Genomic DNA, 9338 nt, shown 5'->3' on the forward strand with positions numbered 1-9338 from the left:
CACACACACACACACACACACACACACACACACACACACACACACACGAACCTGGGCACTTCCACGTGGTGCTAAAGGAGCAGCCTAGTACTATGATAGCTGGATCCTAGGGAGTAATAGTAATAGCAGGACTTCGTAATGCTCTGGGGTTTTAACTGCTCAGCCTTATAAAAATTCATTCTGCCTCCTCAAAATCTGAAAATTGCTAATCACATTCATGACTTTTTGATTTCTTAATCATAATTACAGCTTCCGTCATAAGCAGTCTCATGTTTTTATTTTAATGCACATTTATTTTGCATATTTTATTCCAAGGACAGGGCTTACTAAAACTTAGGCTAGGTTTTTGATAAACTGGCAGTTATACATCCTGATATGTTTATTTTCATTTGCTAATGTGAGCATTCAGACTGAGTAAACAAGGAAAAGACAAAAAGAAAAGTGTATATGAGTATGTTTCAGTGAGTGTTGGGGGTAAGTGTGAGTGTGTATATGTGTATCTGTAAAGCGTTTACTCTTTTTTATTTTTTTTTTCTAAGATCAATTCTTGTCAGGGAAAAAATGTAGACTGTAAAACTCAAAATGAGGTGGTTTGAGATATGAAATATCTCTGTCTGGCATGTTGTAGATATGTTAGAGTTTGTAATTACTACCTGATCTATGTTTGCCAAAACCAAATGGACAGGAAACTTGCATTTAATTCCCAAAGCTTTGAAAACAATTAGTAGCATGGTGAGTAAACTTTATCTGGTTCTTAAGTTATGTGTTATGAATATCATAGTAAAAATGAAATGTGTTCCTCAACTATGTTATCATTTCTTATCAGGTAAAGCAGTTTTGTACCCTTTTAAAAAATTCTTTGACTCTGAAATATTCAGTGTCAACTGAAAAAACTCTCACCAATTAATATTCTCTAAAATGCTGGTGATTAATTGCCAGTAGTTCTTTGTATAGGGATGGGGCCCTGAAACATCTTCTCCCTTTCGTATTAACATGTCCATTATTATTGCCATTGTTCTGATGTTTTCTGTGCAGCCTCTTCTAGGAGCAACTAAACAAGAAAATACAATTCAAAGTTCTCTGTAGCACATGACATGTAATATGTCATGTGGCAACACCAAAAAGTGTGAAATAGAGATGATAAATGGCTAAGATTGTGCCTTACCTTGAGATTTGCCTTTGATTCTAGGATGAATTCACATTCCAGATTGTATGTTTCTTCCCTGTTAGCTGGGCTGGGAAGATGTTGAGATGGCTGCAGAAGTCTCTCTAGAATATGGGTGTGGTCCATTAGCAGAGCAGGTGGAGACACAAGGAACTGGCACAGCAAACTAGGCCTAGAACAAGATTTACAGGCAGTCTCCCTGGCATTCACTGCGTTCTCATTTCACACACAGCTGTGCCTGCAGATGATAAAATCCCTTCCTGATAACAAATCTAGATTTTAAAAAAGACTATAAATAAAACGAATGACAAGTGAATATGTATCAGGACACCTCAGTGAGTAAGCACAGAGAATAAATTCATGCAACTGTAAAAGTGATATGGGCAGGTGTGTCAATCAGTACATTATTACCCATTACCTTATGTCTTCATATTTGGCCACATGATCCAAAATGTGTCCAAAAATGCATTGTTTCATTTCACTGCAAGAAAGCAGACGTATGCACTGAAAAGATCCTCTGTTTAAATGTTTATTCTTCTTCTGTGATTGTCAGATCATTCATTTTGTGCTTTTTTTATTTTTTAACTTTGTGAAAGGGAAGACAGTTGATAACTCAAGAAATTCAAATAAACTAATAAATTTAGTCGTAGTTTATATCGTGTAAGTTTTATCTATGAATCTGATCCCTGTGTTTGAAAGTGAGAGGTGACATGGAGAACTGGAACAGAAGCTTCACCAATAAGAATGCAAGGATGACTGGTGAGCTCATGGACAGATGCTGAGCAGCATCAGAGCTCAGGGAAGTAGCAGCCTCACATCATCCCACCTAGCACCATGGCTGCACACTAGCTGCAAACTCATACCAGAGCATAAAGAGACTAAAACTCTTACTGCTGGAGGAAATTAAAAAAAAATGCTGTGAGTCTTGACAAACAAGTTGGTGATTTCTTACAAAGGTACACTCACCTGGGAACTTATATCATCACCTGTGGGCATCTGTGCTACACAAATGAAAAAGTGAGTTGTAGCAGATCCTTATGGATTAGCTTTGCTTGCTTTCTCTCAGTGTTGAAGAAAGCAAGTCCAACCTTTTAAGGCTTAAATAATGTCATCCACATCATAGGACATGCCTCTACCATAAAAGGACCACCTGTTGATGCACGCTGCAACCTCAAGGAATTTTAGCATCACCCTAGCCCCGAAGAAGATGTGTGTATGATCACCCTGCAGCCTTCTTCAGGGGTGACATCTCAGTGTTGACAAGAGCGTCTGTGGTTGGCAGAGGCTATGAGAATGGTCAAAGAAGGAACGAGACAAGGTTTAAGTGAGGCAGAGAACACACATACATTAAAATTTATAGAACTGTATAAGACAAATAGGAATATCACTTAAATGATGAAGTATTTAAAAGTATTTTTTTTCTTTTCAATATATTCGCATCTAAGCTATTTAAAAATCTGAATTCTTCTTAGGAAAAGATATGCCAGTGAAAATTAAAAAAAAAAAACTGAAGTGTTTTATAAAGTCATGTTCTTGGATAGCCTTTTCCTTTTCAGTCTTGTGGGAAAAAGAGAGAACCACAGCTGGGCAGTGTTTTCTTTTGATGGGCGAATACAGTGTGCAGTTAGATGGACATCTTCATTTCAGTAACTAAATAGTTATCTTGTGAGTATTTAAATCTGCATAAAAGCACATCAGGACCATAGGTTCATACATTATATTGCTTAAAGGAAGGCTGTCTGTATAACAGTTAATTTCAAGAAGCACTGATGCAAGCTTATGAATAGTATGTGAACAAAAGACAGCCCAGAAATCAGGTGAAAATTGAGAAAACTGAATAGATTGCTGTTGTGGAGATTTATCACCCATTTATATCATATGCAGCAGAAGAGAACATGTTATGTGGTGAAAATAACTATCTGACCAAATGCTTAATTTGAATAAAATAATCTTCTTTTCCTGAAAATCGAAGAGAATATTAGATCAAGAATGTTGACTCTTTAAATGGAGCTATGTATGTATGAATTATTATACCATCCAACTAAAATGCAGAGCAGGCAAGAGAAACCTAGACTGTATTTTGTAAAAAATAAAATCTAATAGTTAAATAAAGGGAGAAATAAAAGACCTGGAGGGAACAGGAGCTCCACAAAAAGAGCAACAGAACCAAAAATTCTACACACAGGGGTCTTTTCTGAGACTGATACTTCAACCAAGGATCATGCATGGGGATAACCTAGAACCCCTGCACAGATGTTGCCCATGGCAGCTCAGTATCCAAATGGGTACCCTAGTAACGGGAACAGGGGCTGTCTCTGACATGAACTCAGTGGCTGTTCTCTGATCACCTCCACCTGCGGGGAGCAGCCTTGCCAGGCCACAGAGAAAGAGGATGCAGCCAGTCCTGATGAGACCTGATAGGCTAAGGTCAGATGGAAGGGGAGGAGGACCTCCCCTATCAGAGGACTTGGAGAGGTACATGGGAGGAGATGAGGGAGGGAGCTACAGCTGGGATACAAAGTGAATAAATTATAAATAATAAAAAATATATATAAAGGTGACAATAAAAAAGAAAGAATAAATCCAAACAAATATTAGGTCTAATTTTACCCCTGTTAAATTATGTCCAGCATCATCATTTATAGCTTCAGTTCAGTATTTGACCATGTATAGTTCAATAAGGAAAGTAAAATCTCACTGGCATGCAAGCAAATAAAAATAGTTAACACATTTCATATTTTAATGGAGCAAAAGTTGTTTTATATGAACATAAATATGGATATTAAAAGAAGTTAGTGATTTTACATATTGTACAGTTTGAGGTTATTGCTATGTATGTCAATTGCTGGTAAAGCCTGTGGGTAGTCTAAACCATGTTTCAACTACTTTTATGGTTATTTATTTCTCATTTGGGTTTTACTAGTCTCAAGTGGGCTGATCTTGCTGAGGTATACTTTCAATATTGTATGAGACAGTCATTCATTTTCCTTCTAACATGAAAACACCATGCTTTTATAACCATAGGCTGAATGTATTTTTTTTTTTATTAGTAAGTAATGTGACTTACTAAGTCTGCATGTGCTCCCGATGTCAGCTGGAATCCTACACATCCCTATCCGCTCAAGTGTCTGCATCAGCCTTAACCACAAGGTACTTGAGATATTGTTTTAAAAGATGCTTAGTTAGGCTTTCTTTTGTTAAAGCAAGTATGTAGGTCATCTGCAAGTGTGCAGATGTTAGCTTCATCTAGACTTGGTTTTTCAAGTAGAAAGAGAATCCATATAGATCAGGAAAGTGCATCGAATATCAAAAACACATATACACATGCACACACACACACACAAACATGCACACTTTGGGTACAAGTGGTATTTTAAGAGTACTGTGTCTTTCCACTCAGCAATAAAATCTCTTGTTTCCTGAGTGCATAGAATCTTTACTAACAATAAAAAAATAATTTAATTCTAAATTACTTTTTTCCTTTGCTGTTGAATCCATTCAGGAAATGTTACAGTATGCAAGCCTGTTGAGAAGTTTTTACTCTGTGATGTCCTTTTGGAGCCATTTAACAAATATTACTTTTCTGATGTATGCCACACCATTTTCTATTAAAATGGTTTTTGGGATAGGGGTTCTTAAAGATTTCCTTAGTTCGTATTTTTGATTCTCTTAGGCATCCACGGAAATCAAGTATTAAAAAAAAAAAAAAAAAAAAAAAAGGAAGTGTTTAACATGCTTCACCCTTACAGCTCACTTAGAATATTTTGGTAAGATCTTGAACAGCGGCAGACTGTCAGTGAATGTTAGGATAGAGGCACCGGAACAAGCTTAGTGAACTCTGCTCTTCACTGCTGAACCGGAACAGGTTTGCTGGGTTAACCTTATTCTTCACTATTTCTAATCATTTCTAGGTTGGCACAAAGGCTATGAGATTGATGCTCACATTTCCAAGGCACACTGTGTTTGTGTTTGTCCCCTTCTTCTGTCTTCACCTCCTCCTGCAGCTCCCCTTCCACTGGCTACAAACATCCCTTATGCTTTGCACTCTCTGCATTTGTTTCCTGGAAAAAATGACTTCTGTGTGTCCAGGGATATAATACACTTCACTGTAATCAAAAATAGCTGGACTGTGGACTTTTCTTAGTAAGCTGATATGTGTTGGTTAATACATGTAGTGTATAGAAGACTGTGGGTTTAAATTTCCAATCTACCTTTAACTCGGTATCATCTTGTGCCCTTTGCTTCTTCTTAAAAAAACAAAAACAAAACTTGTGGTTTTTGTAGTACAGTCAACAAGAACAGCAACATCTGTCGCTTCTAGGTTCAATGAAGATCGCATGGGGTAATATATGAAAACCCCAAGGTTTGCTTCGTGACACTGTTCAGTAAACATTATCTGTCATTGTGATCTCTGATGTGATTATCTTGAAATTGCATCTCACTCTAAACCCCACCCTCCTGATGCTTCAGATACTTTTTTTTTTAAATGATCCTCTAAATCTCTCCGGTTATACAAAGTCTGACACATATTCTGGCCCTCGCTTCCATCGTCTGTAGTGTTACCAATTAGACTATTAACTCTTGAACACACTACATTTCTGTTGACGTCTTAAAACTCATAAGCTACCAAAGAGACACACAGTGTATTTTATGACTGCCCTGCAAAACTTCCTTACCTTCTCTTCTTTTTCTTTTCTAGGTTCTGATTCTTAAATTTGTTGGTGAAACTCAGTTTGCTCCTCTATATACCAACTGATTGTGGTCAAATTTAACCTACAAGAAAAAGCTACCTTTTAAGCCAGAGTTCATATTATAAATGAATCTCAAAATGAAAAATATACCCTCTAAACACATATTTATCTTTTTTAATAAAATTATTTTTTAACTTTTATTAATTACACTTTATTCACTTTGTATCCCCCCATAAGCCCCTCCCTCCTCCTCTCCCAATCCTATCTTCCCTCCCTCTTATTCACGCATGCCCCTCCTCAAGTACACTGTTAGGGGAGGTCCCCCTCTCCTTCCTTCTGATCTTAGTCTATCAGATCTCATCAGGAATGGCTGAATTGTTATATTCTGTGGCCTGGTAAGGTTGTTCCCCCCTCAGGGGGAGGTGATCAAAGAGCAGGCCAATCAGATTATGTCAGAGGCAGTCCCTCTTCCCATTACTATGTAACCCACTTGGACACTGAACTGCCATGGGCTACATCTGTGCAGGGGTTCTAGGTTATCTCCATGCATGATACATGATTGGAGTATGAGTCTCTGGGAAGACCCCTGTGTTCAAATTTTCTGGTTCTGTTGCTCTCCTTGTGGGGTTCCTGTCCTCTCTAGATCTTATTATTTCCCACTTCTTACATATGATTCCATGCACTTTGCCCAACAGTTGGCCATAAGTTTCAGCGTCTGCTTTGGTAGTCTGCAGGGCAGAGCCTTTCAGAGGCCCTCTGTGGCAGGTTCCTAGCTTGTTTCCTGTTTTCTTCTTCTTCTGGTGTCCATCCTCTTTGCCTTTTGGGATGGGGACTGGGCATTTTAGTCAGGGTCCTCTCTCTTGATTAGTTTCTTTAGATGTACAGATTTTAGTAGGTTTATCCTATATTATGTGTCTATATGCGTGAGTATATACCATGTGTGTCTTTCTGCTTCTGGGACAGCTCACTCAGGATGATCCTTTCCAGGTCCCCCCATTTACCTGCAAATTTCATGATTTCCTTATTTTTCATTGCTGAGTAGTATTCCATTGTGTAGATGTACCAAGATGAAAAACTCAAGTGACAAGACATGCTGGGAGAGGTTGTGGAGAAAGGGGAACCCTCTTCCACTGTTGGTGGGAATGTAAACTAGTACAACCACTCTGGAAATCAATCTGGCGCTTTCTCAGACAACTAGGAATAGCACTTCCTCAAGATCCAGCCATACCACTCCTAGGCATATATCCAAAAGAGGCTCAAGTACACAATAAGGACATTTGCTCAACCATGTTTGTAGCACCTTTATTTGTAATAGCCAGAACCTGGAATCAGCCCAGATGCCCCTCAACTGAAGAATGGATGCAGAAATTGTGGTACCCATATTTATCTTTAATCAAAGAAATGACTTTATAGTTGGCTATGAAGAATTAAATGAAAAAATAAATTATTGTGTGGTGAGTGTGACTTAAAAAATCAAAGCCAAAGCAAACATGGCGTGTAGAAAGTAGTTGATCTTAGGGACATTTCCCCGGGATATGCTAGGAATTCAAGAATGTTCTCTGCAGAGTTAATCTGTTGTCTTTCCTTTTGAGTAAACTGAGTAAATGATAGGCAAGTTCCAGTGCACACAGCTTGTTCCCACAACAGGCCAACCTAACGTTATTTGTCACTTCTCTATAACTACATCCTCTGTGACATCACACGTGATAGACATTCACCAGCTCTTACATCAGTATCATGGTGGGTCTAAGGCTGGGTAGGATATCTGCAAACCATGTTTGGAGCCAGGTCCAATTATATATCACATTGTAATAGAGCATTTCGTCTCTGTGAAGTAGGGATGAGGTAGTAAAGAAGCAGAACTCTTGGTTAAAGCTCTGATATCCAATGAGAGTTCTCAGGTTGACTGGAAGACAGTGTGTCTGTCTGTGTGTGTGTGTGCCTGCATACTCATGGGCACTTATATATGTATAGGTATGGAGATGGAGATACTTGTAGTTAGGGCTAAAAAAATGTGAAAGAACTTGGTGTGTTTGTGGAATATGAAGTGGTTCTAGTTTGGCTCCTAAAGCTTTGGGCATGAGGTAGAATTGCAACTGGAAAGCCTGACAGGGTGAAATCCAGCATGTGGCACCAACAAATGCGTGCTACCATGCTGACTCCACTGGCTCTGGTCTCTTTTCCTACAGTTCGTTTTTGTGTACATGCTCAAGGCTCTCTGCGTGATTCACTGTATTTTATTGCAAGATATACACTGCATCATTGAGCCCCAGGACCAAGGTCCTGACTTTGGAGGAGCTTAGGGAGATCACAAGCATCATCCATGAATGAAGTAGAAATTGGAATAGAAACCAAGGTTATGAGCTTCATTGAAAGTCATAAATTTCCCATTTTTTAAAACATTAGGCAACAAACTGAAGCACTGATCCCAGTTGGATCCGCTCCAGCTTTAAATGCCATCCACTTTCTGCCAGCTGCCAACGCTGATCTCCTGCACAGAATTCTTAAAAACTGTCTCCCATGTTTGCCAGGATGTTACAGGATAGCTTGTGCTCAGCCCACAGAAAAGTGAACCTCGCTATTACCCATGCAAGACTTTGTCTTCTGTGCTCAGCATTCTGGCCAGGTGACGGCAAATTTCAAACTTTCTTGAGCATAGATGTTAAAACTGGGTGTTGTCTTTAAGTGATAGCATTTTATCTTGTAGCTTGTTCAGTTAGAACAAGGCAGAGCCACTTTGTGCCTCCTCTGTTGCCAGCTTTATCCTCCGTTCACCATGTTTTTGTGCCCAGCTTTCACACCGCACACTTCTCTCAAAAGCAGCCAAGGAGAGACTGTCGATGCAGTCGAACCAAGCTGTTCTCTGACCTAGTCAAACTAAGTTGCCCTTTGACTATTGTCCATCTTGGGGAAAAGACTCTCTTCAAAATGGCCTCCAAGACCCTAAACACTGTGCCTTCTTATTTTATTTGCCTTCTGACACTGTTTTCTCTACCCATACCTTCTGCTTCTCCCCCACTCCCTGATTCTGCTTCAGCATCCTGCTCTCATGTCTCTTTCTGAATAGTACACTTAACCTCCAGCATCACTGGTGAGAATTTTCCTTCCATACTGACATCATCTCCTTGTTTTATCTCCATTTTTTAAATTGCTTCTTGGGAAAGACTTTTATATTATCTGATCAACTGAATTAAAACAAGGTTTTGTCTCTGTTAGCCATTCTTGCTTTGTGTTCCACCCTAGCACTTTTCTTTGTTTTACACATATCTATCTAGGCACCCCCCATTACACCGTTTTCACCAAGGAACTGGGGTTCTTTATTCATTATTCCATGTTCATTATCCAAAAGGCACTCAGTATTTCTTTGTTTAATGAAGGAGTATAGACATATATTCCAGAAACTCCCTAGTCACTAAATTGTTATTTAGGGGAATTATAGATAGATAGATAGATAGATAGATAGATAGATAGATAGATAGATA

The 9338-nt window shown here is 38.8% G+C and overlaps 1 protein-coding gene across 2 annotated transcripts in view; it reads left to right on the forward strand.

The window, feature by feature from the left end:
• The window catches only part of Ctnnd2 (catenin delta 2), an 894554-nt gene that overhangs the window by 413813 nt on the left and 471403 nt on the right, over nt 1-9338 (forward strand). The window lies entirely within an intron of this gene.

This window comes from Psammomys obesus, unplaced genomic scaffold (assembly GCF_907164565.1).
Source record: "Psammomys obesus unplaced genomic scaffold, mPsaObe1.curated_primary_1811, whole genome shotgun sequence".
NCBI classification, from domain to species: domain Eukaryota; kingdom Metazoa; phylum Chordata; class Mammalia; order Rodentia; family Muridae; genus Psammomys; species Psammomys obesus.